Genomic DNA, 19,311 nt, shown 5'->3' with positions numbered 1-19,311 from the left:
ATTATATATAATGGTTAAACATAATTACTATTCCTCTGTTATTTAATGGGGTTACCAGTTTAGAATATATTCTTTGAGGGCTGAGGATTTCTCAAGTTTAAACATGAAAATTATTTTGTATGTTAAAATATCTTAGGTGTTCTTTGACAATTGCCAAATGAATTGTATGGAACCAGATTATTCCCTGAATATTAGAAACAGGCAAAAGTAGATCCTACTACAGCTAATAGGCTTTTTATTTATTTATTTATTTTAAGATTTATTTTTATTTTTATTTATTTGACAGAGAGAGATAGCGAGAGCAGGAACATAAGCAGGGGGAGGGGAGAGGGAGAAGCAGGCTTCCCACCGAGCAGGGAGTCCGATGTGGGGCTCGATCCCAGAACCCTGGGATCATGACCTGAGCCGAAGGCAGACGCTTAAAGACTAGGCCACCCAGGCACCCTGCTAATAGGCTTTTTAAAAATAACAAAACGAAACAAGACGAAACCAGAGAGGGAGACAAACTATAAGAGACTCTTAATTTCAGGAAACAAACTGAGGGTTGCTGGAGTGGTGGGGGTTGGGAGGGTTGGGGTGGCTGGGTGATGGACATTGGGGAGGGTATGTGCTATGGTGAGCGCTGTGAATTGTGTAAGACTGATCAATCACAGACCTGTACCCCTGAAACAAATAATACATTATATGTTAATAAAATATATATATATAATAAAATGACAAAACCCAAGTTTTGGGCTTTTTTTTCTTTCTTTTCTTTTCTTTTCTTTTCTTTCTTTCTTTCTTTCTTTCTTTCTTTCTTTCTTTCTTTCTTTCTCTTTTTTTTTTAATAGGGGGAGAGAGAGCATACACAAGGGGGGAGGGGCAAAAGGCAAGGGACAATGAGAATGCTGGGCTCCACTGGGTCTTGATTTCAGGATCCTGAGATAATGACCTCAGCTGAAATCGAGAGTCGGACGTTTAACCAAGTGAGCCACCCAGAGGCCCTCTTTTTTTTCCATTTCTGTATGAACTCTGAAGGTAGAAAAAATGTGTACTAATGAGTTAGAAATAAGTTAACGGGAAAAATTCTGTTTATTCTATACCTGTGAATATCTACTACTATGAATGAAACATGGTAACTTATATACTTACCAGAATGATTACTTGTGTCCCGAAGCTAATACATTTTAGTGTTGTTAATACTAAAAGACAGAGAAGAATTACAACTCCATTTCTCTCTCAAATGCTCCTTTCTGGTGTCAGGATAATTAAATTTCGTATGCAAATACGTTTATATTTTTCCCTTTAGAACCACTTCTGTGTTTGTCTGTCAATTTTGTAGTAGATGTGTATAAACTACTTTCTGAATAGATCTACAAATTCTAAGTGGATAAGTGTAATTTTCTAAAATAGATTTACAGTATTTGTCTTGTGAGCATTGCATCCAATAAGTCTGAAAATACAATGTGGAGCTATCCTATACCATTAATTCCTTTGTTACCTTATTAATATCCAAAAACTCACTAAGCCCTATAATTCTCCAACTGTATACAACTAATGTTACTTCTATAATCAGATAAATATAGTCAAACCTCTATTTCCTCATTTTATGAAGTATAATGGCAACCTCTAGATGGTGCTCATTAAATTTTCCAGACACACACACAAAAATGTTGTTAAATTACATTGAATGAATATTCTTCTTAGTTCCTTAAAAAAGTGACATAGCATTTTTATTTCTACTTATTTCTGTTGTGTATATTATGAGTAGCTTTTAAAAAGTTAGGTAATTTTGTTTTAGATTACTCTGAACATTTCTACCTAGATATAAAACATATCTAGGTAAGAATTTATATTTGCATATGTAAACTATTTTAATGCTGATATAACTTCATTTTTCATTTGCAGCTTATACTCATAAGTGGTTTACTTTTGACTAAAATCTTTTTTTTTGTTCAAGTTTTTATTTAAATTCCAGTTAGTTAACCTATACCTTTGATTAATTCTTAAGTATTACCTTAGAAGATGTAGGATAGATCAGTTTTTAGATTTTATATATTATATGCACATAGTCACAATTCAAACCTGTACAATGTTTATAAGGTATTTATGTTGTGATTTTAGCTCAAGTTTCTTTTTTTTAAAGATTTTATTTATTTATTTGAGGGGGGGGAGAAGAAAACTCCCCACTGAGCAGGGAGCCCAACGGAGGAACTTGATCCCAGGATCCTGAGATCATCACCTGAGCCGAAGGCAGACGCTTAACCGACTGAGCCACCCAGGGCCCCTAGTTCAAGTTTCATTCATGGTTTAATTCATTTAATTCAAGTTTGATTCATTTATGAATTCATTAAATAAAACTAATTTTTATGCAACCATTCAATTCTAAGATGGTTGTTCAATCAAAAGTTGAATTCCTTTTTTTTACGATTTTATTTATCTATTTTAGAGAGAGAGAGGGGTGGGGGGTAGAGCACAGGGAGGGGGACAGCAGACTCTCTCCTGAGTGCAGAGCCAGATGCAGGGCTTGATCCCAGGACCCTGAGATCATGACCTGAGCCAAAATCAAGAGTCAGTTGCTTAACCAACTAAGCCACCCAGGCACCCCCTTGTATTCCTTCTTAATTTTAGGTATATACATAGTGAAAAATATATGCACTTAAGCCAGATTTATGAGTCCTATTATTCTAAAGGAAGGATAAGTTTGTTCTTCCTAAGGGAACCCGATTAGCCAAAAATTTGAGTTAAGAGAAAGAATAAACATATCCTGGCCATCTCCCCTCTTCTGGATCATGATTGAAGGCCAAGTAAGTAGAATCAGCATTTTCAAAAAGAAAAGTGCCTGGTAATATCTGAATAACTTTACTTTTAATATGTAAAGTAACCAACTGAGTAAATATATGAGGTGACAACTAAATGTGTGCCTATATTTTTGTTAGGGAATAGTTGTGGTATTCGAAGATACAACATATAGGCATCATCTTCTAGTTCATTTTTTGTTGTTTTATACTTACTAGATAGGAAGTTCTCAATGATAAAATGATGTATTTATTTAAATCTTTCCTAATTAATTTACACTGAATATTTACAATATAACTTTCTTATAAGCCTGCATATGAGCAAATGTATATATGTTTATATGTACAAACACATACTTATACATATAAATGTATATATATACACACACACATGTGCGCGCATGCACACACAAATGTATATGTAACAAAAGGTATATCCATTGTTGCTTGTTTGCATTTCTTTGCTCGAGTTGAAGTAGTTTCATATGTCTATTGGCTATGTCTAAGAAATGCATATATACCCTAAAGCCATGAAATATTCTGTAATTTATTTCAATAACTTTATATTTATTCTGAACGTTCTTTAAGCTGTTTTAAATTTTATTGACATAAATCATAATATCCCATTCATAATATCCCATTATTATACTTTAAATTTCTTTAGTATCTTTCATTCCTCAGTAGAGTTTTGTTACCCCAGTTTTGCAGTACAAATAAGAACTGTAGTAGGCTATCTTTCTATTTCAGTCCTAGGGATACCAAGGTAAAGTCCTTCCTGCAGTATCTCTGAAGGTAATCTCAGTCTGGGTACTGCTTTATCCATGCATGCAGCTCATCACCGCCTTGTCCCTAGTGCTGCTACCAGGATTCTCCTCTTCAGGATAGCTGTTACTAATATTTAAATCAGGTTGCGCTTTTTAATGGTAACATCTCACATTGCCTGCTATGACTGAAATTTTCACGGATTCGTGTACTTCCTCGTCAATGTATTTTTCATACTTTTGTTAAGAGAACATCTCCATGCCTTCCCAGGATTGAAGGAGTAGGGGAATGAGTCCTACTTAATACATTTGCTTCAACACTTCTATTTTTTGAAGTCTGCAGATTCATGTTTCCGCATTAGGCAAAGCTCTGGCATCTTAATATTGCTTGATAGAGGTCACAGTCGATTCCAATTTCTAGTGAGCCGATAAAGCACACTGTTAGTAGCCCTCCAAATAAATAGCCCCAGGTATTTAAGCCAAAGCACAGAACCCTGAGACTCTGGTTAACTGGAAGTGTATCTGATCTCACCTTATGGAGACATTTTGTTTAACTTGGATACCAGAGATTTCTCCACTGGATTTTAGATACCATTGCAATGACTGACTAAATGCTTATTACCAGTAGAATTGGGAAAATGTCCTCTATTATGCATTTTTATTTTTAAATGTGTTCCTTTTGATTCAAAATCACAATAAGATTATTGAGGAGGTATGTGACATAAAGCTGAGGGAGGTGGTAACAAGGGATAAATCTAGTTCTCTAGTTATTGAACTAAGGTAAAGATACGCTTTGATATTGGCATGATCTTTCCTGCTTGCCACCTCACAGTTGTCTCTAGATCTTCACCATCCCTAATTTCTTGGGTTTCACATTTGCATTTATAACATGGTTCTCCATTCTGATCCAGATCCCACATTTGGTGCTTCAGATTTTTAACCTATTTTTTTCTATTCTCCAGTATATAACCTGTAGTTCTCCTTATTTTTGTTTTTCCTCCCTGATTAGGAGAAGGAGAATACTGGATTAAAGATTCATGTGGATATGCATTTCTGAAGTCTGGCACTCAGAAATAGCTTTTCCTTGGCAGGTTGAGTTTGCCAGCAGTCCCTCCATTAACTTAATCTTAATGTCAAAGCTATAATTCAGCTGAGATGGATTTACTTGATTCTTATTCTAAAATAGCAACTTGATTAGTCTCCTTATGATCCTAAAATAGAAATATTTTCTATGCTAGACATAATCTTTAGTTTGGGTACCCCCCATTAAGGCAAAGTCAGAAGTTTTCTTAATACATTAAAACCCTAATAAATGCCAGTGTTTCCAAATAGTACTCATCAATATGGCCAACAAACAGGTACAAATTGATTAATAAATAATCCCTTAAAATATTTTAATGTATTTTAAAACAGCTTTAAAAGGTTACTTTGTCTCAGCATTTCAGGAAATTACTTATTATACAGACCAAATATATAGAAATGCCATCTTTTTAAGGAAAAAATAGAAATAGCTTTCTGCCTTTGAATAACAACAAAAGCACAATCCATAGTGATCATAATTCTGACCATCGATGTTGTTTTGGATACAATCCCCTTTGTCAGACCTTTATCTTCTAAGCATGCTTAGACCCCGAGTTATTTTCTCCTATGCTTAGAGTAAGCAGGAAGCATTCAGACACTATCCTAATAAGAGGCTCTTAATTGATGTTCATTAATGCCTTAAATTTGAAAGATGAGTCTGGGAGTGACTGAGCTTTTTTGAATGTGGTTCCTCTTCATCCGGAGACCTATAAACTGATATAAACAGGTGATGTGTCCCTACACCCAAGTATAATGGTGAGATGACTATAGGAATGTAATCTGTATATAGATCCTCACAGCAATCACACCTGACACACTTGGCAAAGAAAACTGAAAATCTACAGTGCATACTCATATGAGTCTCTAATAAAGGTAGAGAATAAGGTTCAACAGGAGAAAGGAAGCCCAGGCAAACAGAGAGGTCCCAGTGCAGCTCACAGAGCCCTTGGTTGGTTATAGAAAATGTACTTTGTCTTTGGACACTGAACTGCCAGGATGTATCTAATATACATTAGTCACAGGAGCCAAGGCTCAAGTGTACTGAGAAATTGTTTATAACCTGCTGATGAGATAGCTAAAGGCTGCTCCATAACCAGTTAAACCAGGTGTTAATGATACATTTTCAGTAGTAAAGTTGACAACCCATGCCCTGCACGACAGGGAATTCTTAGACTTCAGATAACGTGTCATAAGCCATTCTCTAGTAAGCTTCATCCCTATCTTGACCAAAGGTAAATACCAGAGTTCCAGACTTTTGGAATATCACAGGAGAGCTGCCAGAGACTGGATACAGGTGAACTCTATATGCTTTGATTCCAAAAGAGAACAGTAGGCACAAAGCAGCCCCTGGTCCCCCAGGGCAAATGTTTCCATGCTTCCCTGAGAAAGGGTCTGGTTTGGCTTCCTGAGAGTTCTTCCCCATGACACTGTTCTCTCTCAACATGACAAAGTTCTCTCTCAGAACTTTGTCTTCTGAAACAGCTTTTTTTTTTTTTTTCCTATCAAAAAAGGCCCATATTTGCAACAGTTAAGCAGCTTTCTTACCCTGTAGAAAGTTAGGAATCCAGGTCTTTCGGTAATTTGAGCAATCATACTTCCTCTTAGCCCAACCTAGGGGCTTTTTTTTTTTTTTACCTGATGCAACTTTCATACAATGTTAGTGGAATTTATATGTATCAGAAATGCTATCACTTCTTGTGACAAAGGTCATACTCAAAATTCTTTCCCAGACCTTTCTCACTTTTGAGTGGCTTATCAGGTGGCGGCAAAACACTCCATATAAGATTCTTTGAGCCTCTTTGGTCTAGGTTTTTGTTTTGTTTTGATCTGGGACCTAGTCTACTAGGCCCCTGGCTTAAATCTTTCTGAACTCTTAAGGGTCTTACAGCCACGCTCTTGATTTGATCTTTGACCCCAGGCCTTGTATCACTGTGAACATATTTTACTGGCTGAGAAGACTGGTGATAACTTGCATCTCGGTTTTACTTTTCTAGCCTAGCAATTCCTGTCTCCTCTGGTTTGCTTGAAAACTGATGGGTCCCTTCTTTATCTCGTCTCTCTCTTGGTGGCATTTATCATTCACAGTTTATAAAACCGAAGTTACTTGTAGCATTTGGTCTGGTGATCTTAGCTTGGAACATCCATGGGATACACTTGTTGTTTTCCAAGTTACCACACACGAGAGTCTGGCCATTTATATTTTCACTACTATGTAGCATGAGCAGGCCTAACTGGAAAAGCATTGAAGGAACCATTAGCAAAGGCTGATAGCAAGCCAATGGTTAGCAGAGGCTGAAAAAGCAGTGATGTGAGTAATTGTGATAACAGGCTAGAAAATGGGGATTCTGCCACCTTCTCCCAAAGGTAATGCCACAGGTTTTTAATTTTTTTTTTTTTTTTTTTATGGCAGCATCCCACTACCAGGAACCAATTTCTGTATGATTTACCAATTGCTGAGACATCAACCATTCCAAATTTGAGTAGCTTAAAACTATGGCCATTTATTAAGATTGCAGTTCCCATGATTGTGTTACTCTGGTCTGGACCAAGTTCAGCTGATCTGAGCTGGTTTGCTCATGTGTCTGCTGAGAGTTGGCAGATGGGCTGGAAATGGCTTGTCCCAGGTGGTCTCACTCCCAAGTGTAGAAGTTTGGTGGGATGACAATGGAAATCAGCCTCATGCTACTCATCACCCAGCATACCAGTTCACATATCTTCACATGATAAATGGATTCCAAAGCAACAAGAGAAGAATTTGCAAGTTTTGGGAGACCTAAATTATGAGCTTGTTTAAAGTTATTTCTACTGCATCCTAATGGTCAAAACAAGTCACAAGTCTGGTCAAGGGTGGGGACTTCACATCCTTATCTTTGTGGGAGGACCTGAAACTTCTTGTGGTCATTTTTTCAGTCATGTCATTACCTACTGTAAGCTACAGGAACTTTAGCCTTTGCCTAAACTGACATTTCTGAAATGGTTTTGAAACCTGAAATCTACTTATGTTTCTACTGACATATGCCTTTTCCTTGATAAGTAACATCACAAAGCTTGTGTTAGAAATAATAATCTCCATTCTCATTAAAAAGGAAAAAAAAAGAGTAATGATTAGGCCAGCACAAAATAGTGTCCTTCACAAAGAAATATTAGAGAAAACTAATTAGTCTGAGCTGGTTCTAATTAGCAAATAAATTCTACTATGACAGGATTCTAACAATAAAATAGGAAAGAGCAAAAGCACATTAAAACCTTGTTAAAGAAAATATAGTTGCCCCAGAGAAAACCAATAAATTATTAGATTAAGATATTTTGATATCATTTACCCACATTCAATTTTATCTGTTTTGTGTTGAGTTAATCACCAAAAAAAAATGCACTACTTAATAAAGCCAATTATACACAAGTAGGCTTTGAATAATTTTCTGAAAGGTGCAACATTTGAGAAAGTGTTGACTATAAAGGTAGTTAAGAAAGGTTTCTGGACTTGGCTTATCTGTTTCCAGGATCAACACATTAGTTATACCTATAATTTCATGATTATAAAGTACATTTGTCCACTTAAATAATATAATAAGAAGGAAATATCAAAGTGTTATTGAAAATATTCTTTGAGTTGAACCATGTATTAGAAATTAATTTATGTAGGCTTTGATGCTACTCCGAGCTAATTACCAGTGTCATTTCCATAATTATGCACCATATTCATTTCACAGAGCAACACTTAGGATGGAAATAACATAATTTAGTATACCCACTTCAGTAAACTGTAGAGTCAAAAATATGCACGAATAAATTTTAAGGTATATGAGTTTGTGGAACAGCAGGGTCACAGAATGTCTGGGAAATAAACATTAATATCATCGAATTAGTTATTTTAAACAACCTTGAGCTCATGACTTTGCATAAGCCTTTATTTAAATTCAAAACAGTTAAATATGATTAATGCAAATTCCTCTACTCTGAAATCTGTGATTAGACAGATACAAACTGGGTTTAATTTTACCCTATCAAGGAGATATTGATTTAAATATAAGTATTATGGTCTGTATTTCAAGACACATGCTAAATTTTTTGATAAAACAAACTTTTAAAGGCACTTTTTTAAGCTTAAAAACTGACTTCTTCATGTAACAGAAGAATAAATGGAATAGTGTATCTAGCATAGTCTTTAGTAATTAACATGATTATTCACAAACAATCATTTCTTGAGCTGGCATGCATGATATTATTAATCTCAAAATAATCCTGTGACAAAGGGATGAATATCATTATTTCACAAATGAAAAAGTCAAGTGTTCGAGAGGTTGTTTGATTTCTGGAGATACCACAGATAGTAGGTACTAAACACGGATACTATCCGTGCCTCTGGGCCTGTCTTGGTCCACATCTGCTGTACTCTGAACACATCACTTTGGCATACTCTTGATATTTCACTGAGCATTTTAAAGATGTTTTCCGAAAAGAATGCACACTGATGGCTATTTTGAGTTCATACAAATCAAGAGCTTGGCAGAGACTCAGAGGAAAGGCACAGTGATTGTAAATACAATGGGCAATAATGTTTGGTAGTCACCAACTCCCTTCCCTGCTTCCAGCTCCCACCTCTGCCCTTCATTTTTTTTTTAATTTTTTATTGTTATGTTAATCACCATACATTATATCATTAGTTTTTGATGTAGTGTTCCATGATTCATTGTTTGTACATAACACCCAGTGCTCCATGCAGTACGTGCCCTCTTTCATGCCCATCACCAGGCCAACCCATCTCCCCACCCCCCTCCCCTCTAGAACCCTCAGTTTCTTTTTCAGAGTCCATCATCTCTCATGGTTCATCTCCCCCTCTGATTTACCCCCTTTCATTCTTCCCCTCCTGCTATCTTCTTCTTCTTTTTATTTTTCTTAACATATATGCCCTTCATTTTTTGCTCCACTGTTTTGCTCTAGTCATCTTTGTTCATCCATAACTGATCAGACTCCACTTTATGTTTTCTAATTTCCTATGCCCTGGGCATGTCATGTGGGCCTACCCACCATGTTGATTCTGCAATGCCTACTATTGATTGGCCCACCACCACTTAAGGGCTAAGTGAGCCAATTTATAATCTACTGTGAGACTTCAGGAGTTTTGTAAAAACATTCAACACACAGATTTTTTTTTCCATCCTCTTTGCAGAATCTTAAGATATAGTTCAACCTAACTCAAGATTTAGAAAAGGCCTTTTAAACAAAATTTAGGTTTTTATGAACAACACAAATTTTCCTAATTAGTATATAACTGGCGTCTCATTTGAATAATTTCAGTTTATTTGTATCTGCTCATTCACTCAGTTTATACTTATTTCATTGAAAATTGGAAAATGTGAAAGTGTTTTCTTTTGAAAAGAGGTATATATAAAATTAGTTTTAAAATACATATTATATTAGGATATGTGCTTTATATAAATTAATGTAAAATAATATCATATACTGACAGTCCTTAGAAGACTCAATTTATATCCTAAACATACCATCTAGCACAAACCACCAGAAAAACATTTTCGTCTTCTTTTAGTCTATTCCCATTGGCCATATATATATATGCCTAACCTACTATACTTTGCTAACCATCTGGTTCTGTCACCATTTGTTTAATTTTATTTATTAGCTCATTCAACAAACTTTAATATGTGAAACTTTTTAGGATAATACATGTCCTGTGGGCTATGCTCTAAAAGTTCTTCTATGTTTTGTATTTTCCCAAAGCAAAAGCATTTTGTACTTTCTTTAAAGATGACAAGACAATGTGTCAGTGTTTTTGAATATTAAACAACTATTCTTGAATCTTTCCTATACATCAAGTCATGTGCTAATCACTTCATATAACACTTAATTCTCACCACAACCTTGTGACAATACACTATGACATATGGAACAGTGCATTCATGTATTTCCATGATTAATTTATTCATTTGACAACTATTGCTACTCATTATGGGGAAAGGTGATCAGGACTGGTAACCATGGAGCCATATGAAAAGCTATTAGAATCAACTCACAACATGGTCAGTGGTTAGTGATAATAAAATTTTAGCACAGCAATTATTTTTATTCCTACCACCATTTTACTTCTAGTTAGTATAGATTACAATTGATCCTGTTTTTCAAGTGATGCTCTAGTTTCATAGTTCAAGCAATAAAAATAAAATACCATTAATAAAAGTCGCTCAAAAACACAAGAATTTTTCTTCTTATTAAAGCATTGCTGAGATAATATCCCAGTTTGTAGGACCAAACAGAATTGTACCTGCCTATCTCTAATGAATGTTAAAGTTAAATGGAAATGATTTGTAATTAATCGAGTTCCATACATGAATCCCTGCATTTTTTTTTTTTTTACTTCTTTTTGTTTAGAATCATGTCGTTGTAGACTTCTTAGAATTAGAATTCTTAGACATTTTGGGTTGGAAAGATGAAGAGTAATTGTTGAAGTAGGTGATTTTGCTGTGATCTTTGAAATTTATCTAGGTAAACATCAGATTTGAGAGATTTAAGTGATAAAGCCTTAGTGGCAGAACAGTAAGGTGATAAAGAATTGAATACAGAGAACAAGCATCCTTCCTCCATTTCTCGCCAGTGCTATAACCTAGACCACATATTTTATTTTTTTTAATTTTTTTTAAAGATTTTATTTATTTATTCATGAGAGACAGAGAGAGAGAGAGAGAGAGGCAGAGAGAGAGAAAGGCAGAGGGAGAAGCAGGCTCCCAAGGAGCAGGGAGTCCAATGCGGGACTCGATCCCAGGACTCTAGGATCATGACCTGAGCCAAAGGCAGATGCTTAACTCTGAGCCACCCAGGCGCCCTAGACCACATATTTTAAATTTACAGTGTAAGAATTTAGGGCAGGCATACTTGTTTCAACAACTAGATGTTATAAATAGTACATCCAAAGGGCTAAGTTCTTGTACTTCTTTGACCTCTTTTATATCAACCAGTCATTATCAAAGGCATTTGCCCAGACTAGTCAATGTTGTTTGAAGTCAGATAAATTCTACAGTTAGGGAACGTGGATTGTGCAGGTGTAGACAAAGAATGGTTCAGTGAGTTGTCCATTATCAAAATGTCTAGATTAAGTGGAGAACTGAACTGACCAAGGCCTGCAAACTAACTTCCTAGCCAGGCAGAGGGACAGCTAACTCCTTTAACAGCAAATTCCTTTATCTATAATTACCTACCTCTTTTAACTCTTCTAACATCTGCCAGCATGAGCCTCCTAATTTTATAAATGACTGCACTATTAGACAGATTGCAGGGTTGTTTTTTTTTCAGCTTTTTCACTGAGTCCTTTAGAAGAGAATTAGAAAAGTTCTTTCCTGATTTTTCTCCCTAAACTCCCTCTGTTTCATGAATTGTTATCAAGGTGGTAATGTGAAAAAGTGACAGATTTGGATAACACCTCTCCATTCCCAAATTTTACATCACTACTCTAATATCAATGCTATCAGTGGCAAAAAGTAGGCTAGTTGACAGAATACAAGAATTGCATTAAGCTTAATGTATTGTGTTAAGAATTGCAATCCTGAGTTTCTTAAATTAGAAAAAAAAATAACAAAGCAGCACTGCACATGTATGCCCAATTTTTTGAATGGCAAGTTATTCAATGGATATACTGAACCATCTGTAAAAAAAAAAAAAAAATGATTTGCCCTCTAATTTTGCCAAGTTTAAGTTCTTGGAAGATATATAAAAATATATATATTTATTAGAAATATTTAGATTATTATGTGGGGTTTAAAAACATCACATTGTATTATAAATTTCACAGGTTTAACTTTATTCATCTATTTAAGCATCCATTTCTTGAATAGATTATCAGTCTATATTTAAAATATTTATAATGCAATTTAGATATGAAGTGGACATCAAGGACAAAATGTAAGTAGTAAACAAATTAGGGATTTGAGAAAATACAAATAACATACCATATAAAGAAAAAGTAAAGGAAAATACAAATGAGAAAAGCAATATTGCTAATGATTAAGAGCAATGATTCAAGACTGATGGCCTGGGAAAAATCACAATTCCACAACTGGTATCTATGTGACTTGGGAAATTTTGGCAGCTGTTTCTTTATTTATAAAGTCTCATACCTTGTAGTGAGAATTAAATAATATACACAAAGAGTACATACAAAAATATAGAGAGAAATTAATATATACAACAAGCTTATAACAATGCCTCTCCCATAATAAAAACAATGTTTATTTTAAAATATGCAGGTAATAAAGCATCAATGACTGCTGTAGATGATTTTATTTTATTTTATTTTTTAAAGATTTTATTTATTTATTTGAGAGAGATCACAAGCATGGGGGAAGGAGGAGAAGGAAACAGAGAAGCAGGCTCCCTGCTGAGCAGAGGGCCTGACATAGGGCTTGATCCCAGGACCCTAAGATCATGACCTGAGCTGAAGGCAGACCCTTAACTGACTGAGCCACCCAGAAACTCTTAGATGCTTTTAAATATAGCCCAGATCTTTCTAGTAATAAAAGTAGAGAGACATTAAAAAATTTTTGACAGTTCATCTGAAATTCTGTTTTATCATGTGGAATTCCTAGCCCACAGAATTGTTGTAAGAATTATAAAATATATAAATTATGGTCTGGCATATATTTAGTATTTGTTAACTGTTATTACTACCATTTTATTATGTAGTCTTATTATTATAAATAAATATGGTAAGAATTTGAGGTTACCAAAGCTTGTTTTGTTTCTGTTTTTACTTATCGTGGGGTTTTAGGGCTAATTTTTAGCACTAATTTTTCATGTGGTGATAATGAAAATGATACAAAAATACCAGACATTCTTTTCTATAAGCACATAGGGAATTGCCTAAGTGTCTTTTCAGGAAAGTCAAAGTAACCTTGATGAAATGCAGTACAATAGATACAATTCTGAGAGGATTTAAGTTAACATATGACAATATAGTTCAAGATCTTAGGTGCCTTTCTTCTGAGTGGCTTGCATACCTTTTTCTAAGCAATTTTTTTTAATTTTTATTTATTTAAGATAGAGTGAGAGAGACAGAGAGAGCACAAGGGGGTGGGTCAGGGAGATGGAGAAACAGACTCCCCACCTGATGTGGGGCTCTATCCCAGGACCCTGGGATCATGACCTGAGCCGAAGGCAGATGCTTAACCAACTGAACCACCCAGGTGCCCCTAAGCTATTTTAAATATCATTTCTCTAAGGAATTATTAGACAACAACCATTTAGCAGACAATTTAAAATTGATTCTCTAGTAAGAGTTTAAAATCCTGGGATTCTTTGTTAATCAGTGATCATAGATAACTATAAAAAACTTAGAATGCTAGGGTGTATGTGTATGTGAGTACCTGTAAATGTTTTTCCTTAAATCTAAGGTACCTAAGAAGGAATCTTGACTAGGCCATGAACTTCCTTATCTTCATGTAAATATGAACTCCATAAATAACATCTTATCTCCATATCAATGTGAATAAAGCCAGCATTTTTCTTCAAGAAAAATGTCATGATTCACATCAATAAAATGAAAATATTCATATAGTTCACAAAGTTTACATGACCATTTAGAGCCAAGATAATTTCTGTTTGGACTTTTTACATGCTAGTTTTCATTAGCTCTCTACCTTTATCACAGTAGACATTTAATAAAGCAATATTTAGATATAAAGTTTTGAGAAAGAATTTCCTAGTCAATTGTACCGATCCTAAAATGTATTGATTGAAATTGAGTTCCATGACAACTTAAAAAACAAAACAAAAAACTTACTATTTGAGGTGATCTAATTTGATCCACATATGAAGTATATTTTTAAAGATAATTTCTTGTGTTTTATTACAGTAAACAGTGCCATAATTCCTCCTCCAATATTCTGGCTTGCCAGTCAAAGTTTTATTTGAGAAGACTTGTGGTTCATGAATGTGAAAGCATACATTATTTATGGAGCCCAAAGTGATTTTAAATAATATGAACAAGATAAATAGATTGGTGGGGTGTGGCATATTTCTCTTTTCTCCACTAAAATTTTTATTTGTTTTTTCAGGACAGAGTGGAAGATCAGTTGTTCTATTATCCCTGAATCTGAAAGCATTATTGAAATTCAGGATTGAGCCATGTATTATTAGCCAGCATTTTACATTGAGTTAGTAGAGATTAGGTAGTAACTAGTTTCTGCCCACAGAGTCAAAAGCCAATGAAAAATCAATAAAAGTTTCAACCACTTATATTATTCTTGATGAAATTCTCCAGAAGTTGAGTGTGCAGCATAGATAAATACTTGAGTTGTGTGTCTAAAGCCCACTAGATTTTACTATAAAAATGATAGCATAAAATATCTGAGTTTTAAAAGAAACTGGCACTACGCTTGGTGGACTTTCTTGAAAACTAAAATGCTTTTTGAGTATCTGGACAATTTCCCTTTTGAAACAAAAATCAGCGTGGGCTATGCTTTGAGTTTTTTTCTTTAGAATATAGCTGTAGAACTAAAAAAAGAAAAAAAACAACTATAACAATATTTGATATCTAAACTTAGCAGCAATCTTGCTATTCATTCCTGAAAGTAAAAGGACTACAGAGAAAAATGATAACTCAGAATACATATTTTAAAAACGATCTCTGAAAAAAAATCTCACTTTTAAGATGCTGTCTTAGAGGAGGGAATTGTGAAGAAACCTTTATAACAAGTTGAATAGGGGAAGAAAGTTAACATAGAGATATAAGATACATGTGATAATGTCAAAGAAATCAAAAGCTGGGCACTTTTGGGAAAAAAAAAAGTTTGAGTCAAAAGTGATCAGGATATGTTAAGGGATAACATGGAAATTATTACCTGAAAGCAGGAATGGGAAGCCATTATTTATTTAGCAGGAGAAACCATGTAAGGAGCAAGGCAAAAGTGTGCTGTCATTTGCTATGCTTTGGTATAGCATTTACTAGTATGGCCCAAAGGTTATAGCCCAGAGAGTCTATTATTTATAATTATATCATTGTCCTTATCCATTTGTATTTAATTTTATGTAATTTTTCTCATTCTGACAGAGACAACTATTTGCTTTAGGGGGGCTCAGATTCTTACAAAGGGAATTCAAAGGAAAAGGAAAGATGAATGCTTAGCTTTATACATCAAAAATAAAATTTCTGAGACTACAGAATACATTGGTCATGAAAGTCAGGCTTTGTTGGGGAAAGAGATCTTATAATCCCAAATACTTTAACTTGACACATCAAGAAGGAAATTTGGCCAATTCAGGAATTACATGATTTTAATACAGTTCATAAATTAGAAGGAAAGGAATCTATGTCATAAAGGGAACTCCAAAAGAAAGGAAAAAGATTGTCAAAACTTTCCCACTCTGATTCAGGGAGAGTGAGGAGATTATACTATATATGGTGGAAACAATCTCTAGGCTCTGTGTTAGGAGCCATGAGTTCTAGAATTGCATTGATAAATGGGCCTTGGGCCATTGGTTTTCAAAGTACAGTCCACAGACCCCAAGGGGACCCTGTGACTTTTTAAGAGTGTCTGCAAGGTTTTTGTGTTTTGTTTTGTTTTAAGAAAAAAGCTAAGAAGTTACTTGCTTTTTTCATTGTACTGATATTTTCACTCATGGTGCTGAGGCAGTGCTGGGTAAAACTATGTGCCTTAGCAAGAATCGAATCATATTCATAATCATATTGGGTTCTTCACCACCACACATTCAGTCAGTTCAATTGCCACTAATCAGGAAGTTTCTATGTATTAGCTCTTCCTAACCTATCTATGAATATTGTACAAATATCTCAAGGACAATTTATGTTATTTACTAATAAAGACAACGGGTGATATTATTTCACTAGGTACTAGATTAAAATAGTAAGTGAATCATTTTTATAAATCAGATTTTAGTCATATTTCAGAGGTTTCAATTACTTGAAAAGATAAAATTATTTTTAAAAATTATTTTCAGATATTTGTCCAAAGACTAAAATTTTTAAGTCAACCTTGTTGAGAAGGTGCTACATATAGCATATGCAATATATAAAATATATTCATTTTACATGCAAGCCATATATAGATTTTGGTTAAATAATTATGCAAATAAGATCAGCGATGCCTTTAGGATATTATAAATATTCAAATTAGCAAAATATAATAGTGGTGAACTAATTTTATTAAGTATAAATATTTAATATGTTCCTTCAAGTATGAACTTAATAAATAAATCACCCCCAAAATAGATTGGTATAGAAAAACAGTCTTAAATATGTATGTATGAAGTATAGATTACACTAATCTTCTTATGGATACATAAAATCACCTGTCCTGTTCAATATTTTATTGGAAATAAAAAGTAATCTTCAAGAACCACCGCTTTTAGACTTTTTGAATGTGAATTATATCAAGTACTATATATTATCTCTAAATGCTTATTTAGAGAGGAAAAAATATACAAATTCACTTATGATTCATACATGCCATGATACATTCATATTTTCAATTGAGACCCAAGATTTGTGATTATATGGTAAAATATTTCAAAAATAATTTCTCCAGATATTCTCTAGTAGATAATATGCCTGGCTTATGCATTTTTATCTTCAGTTTGAGGGTTATAAGAAACCTAGTTAGCTTTTAATTGTTGAATAGAATGTATGGGATGTATGGAATATATGCATAAAAACATATGCATACTTTCTTATATTTAATCATAAATTCAAAATATATTAATATATAAAATATATTAATTCCAATCCATTCATCATCACTGGATACTTGATTTGCTTCTGTATCTTGGCTATTGTAAATAATGCTGCAATAAACATAGGAATTCATATATCTTTTCAAATTAGTGTTTCTATATTCTTTGAGTAACTACCCAATAGTGGAATTATTGGATTTTATAGCATTTTTAATTTTTAAAGGAACTTCTACACTGTTTTCAGTGGCTGTACTATCAGCAGTATAGAAGTGTTCCTTTTTCTCTACATCTTTGCAATACTTGTTAGTTACTGCCTTTTTAATTCAGGCCATTCTAACAGGTATAAGGTGATATCTCACTGTGGTTTTGACTTCATTTCACTGATGATTAATCATATTGATTATATGTTCATTTGTCTATTGGCCATCTGCATGTCTTTGGAGAAATGTCTGTCCATATCTTCTGCCTGTTTTTAGTTGGATTATTTGGTTTTGTTTGTGTGTTCAGTTGTATAAGTTCTTTAGGTATTTTGGATACTAACCCTTTATCAGACATGTCATTTGCAAATATCTTTTCCTGTGCAGTAGATTATCTTTTAGTTTTGTTGATTGTTTTCTTCACTGTGCAGAAGCTTTCTATTTTGGTATAGTCTCAATAGCTTATTTTTCCTTTTGTTTCCCTTGCCTCAGGAGACATATCTAGAAAAACGTTGCCAAGGCCGATGTCAAAGAAATTACTGCCTGTGTTTTCTTCTAGGAGTTTTATGGTTTCATGTCTTACATTTAGATTTTAAATCATTTTGAGTTTATTTTTGTGTATGCTGTAAGACAATGGTCCACTTCATTCTTTTGCACATAACTGTCCAGTTTTCCCAGCATCATTTATTGAAGAGACTGTCTTTTTTCCTATGGTATATTCTTGCCTTCTTTGTCATACATTAATTGGCCATATAAGCATGATACATGAATTAAATCAGACAAAGACAAATACCATATGATTTCACTTATATGTGGAATCTAAAAAGTAGAACAAGTGAATAAACAGAGAAATAAAAAGCAGAAATCAGGCGCCTGGGTGGTTCAGTCAGCTAAGCGTCTGCCTTCGGCTCAGTCATGATCCAGGAGTCTAGGATCGAGTCCTACATCGGGCTCCCTGCTCAGCTGGGAGTCTGCTTCTCCCTCTGGCCTTCCCCCATCTCCTGTTCTCTCTCTCTCAAATAAATAAAATCTTTATTTAAAAAAAATAAATAAAAATTAAAAAGTAGAAATACACCCATAAATACAGAGAACAAAGTGATAGGTGCCAGAGGGGAAAGAGGTGAGGAGATGTGCAAAAAGGGAAAAGGGGAGCGGGAGATACAGGCTTCTAGTTATGGAAATAATAAGTCATGAGGATAAATGGCACAACATAGGGAATTATAGTAAGCGGTATTGTAATATCAATGGATGGTGAGAGATGGTAGCTACGCTTGTGAGCATAGAACAACCTATAGAGTTATTGAATCACTGTTTTACTTTTGAAACTAATGTAACATGGTCTGTTAAGTATACTTCAATAAAAAAAACAATATTCTATGTTGAGATGCATATTGATGACATACTTTAAAATTTTAAAACCCCTCAAGTATAATTTTGGAATATTTATATGATTTCAGATTTTGTTACTAGAAGTTGTTTCCTAATTTATTCCTTGGCAGGGGACTTTTCTGTGGTAGAAATTTTAAAATATTTTCATTTAAGTACATAGTTGCTTTAGGGGAAATAAATATATTTATATAATATAACATAAAATATAATATAACCAAGTGCTTTTACTTTCAACATCTATCTAAAGTACATAAGTGAGTTAAACATTTAGCATTAAGGCTATATATTCAAATGATGCATACAAACAAAAGAGCTCATTCAAGCTTCATTGATGCCTGCTTTTCATAATAATAACAAACACTGATATCGTTTTTTTCTTACTAATTATCAGTCATTGTTCTATATGAACAG

This window comes from Eumetopias jubatus, unplaced genomic scaffold, assembly GCF_037043125.1.
Source record: "Eumetopias jubatus isolate StellerSeaLion01/CBP00866 unplaced genomic scaffold, mEumJub1_p1.0 scaffold_3, whole genome shotgun sequence".
Taxonomy (NCBI): Eukaryota; Metazoa; Chordata; class Mammalia; order Carnivora; family Otariidae; genus Eumetopias; species Eumetopias jubatus.
The sequence above is the reverse complement of the archived record's forward strand: the minus strand, read 5'-3'. Positions refer to the sequence as shown.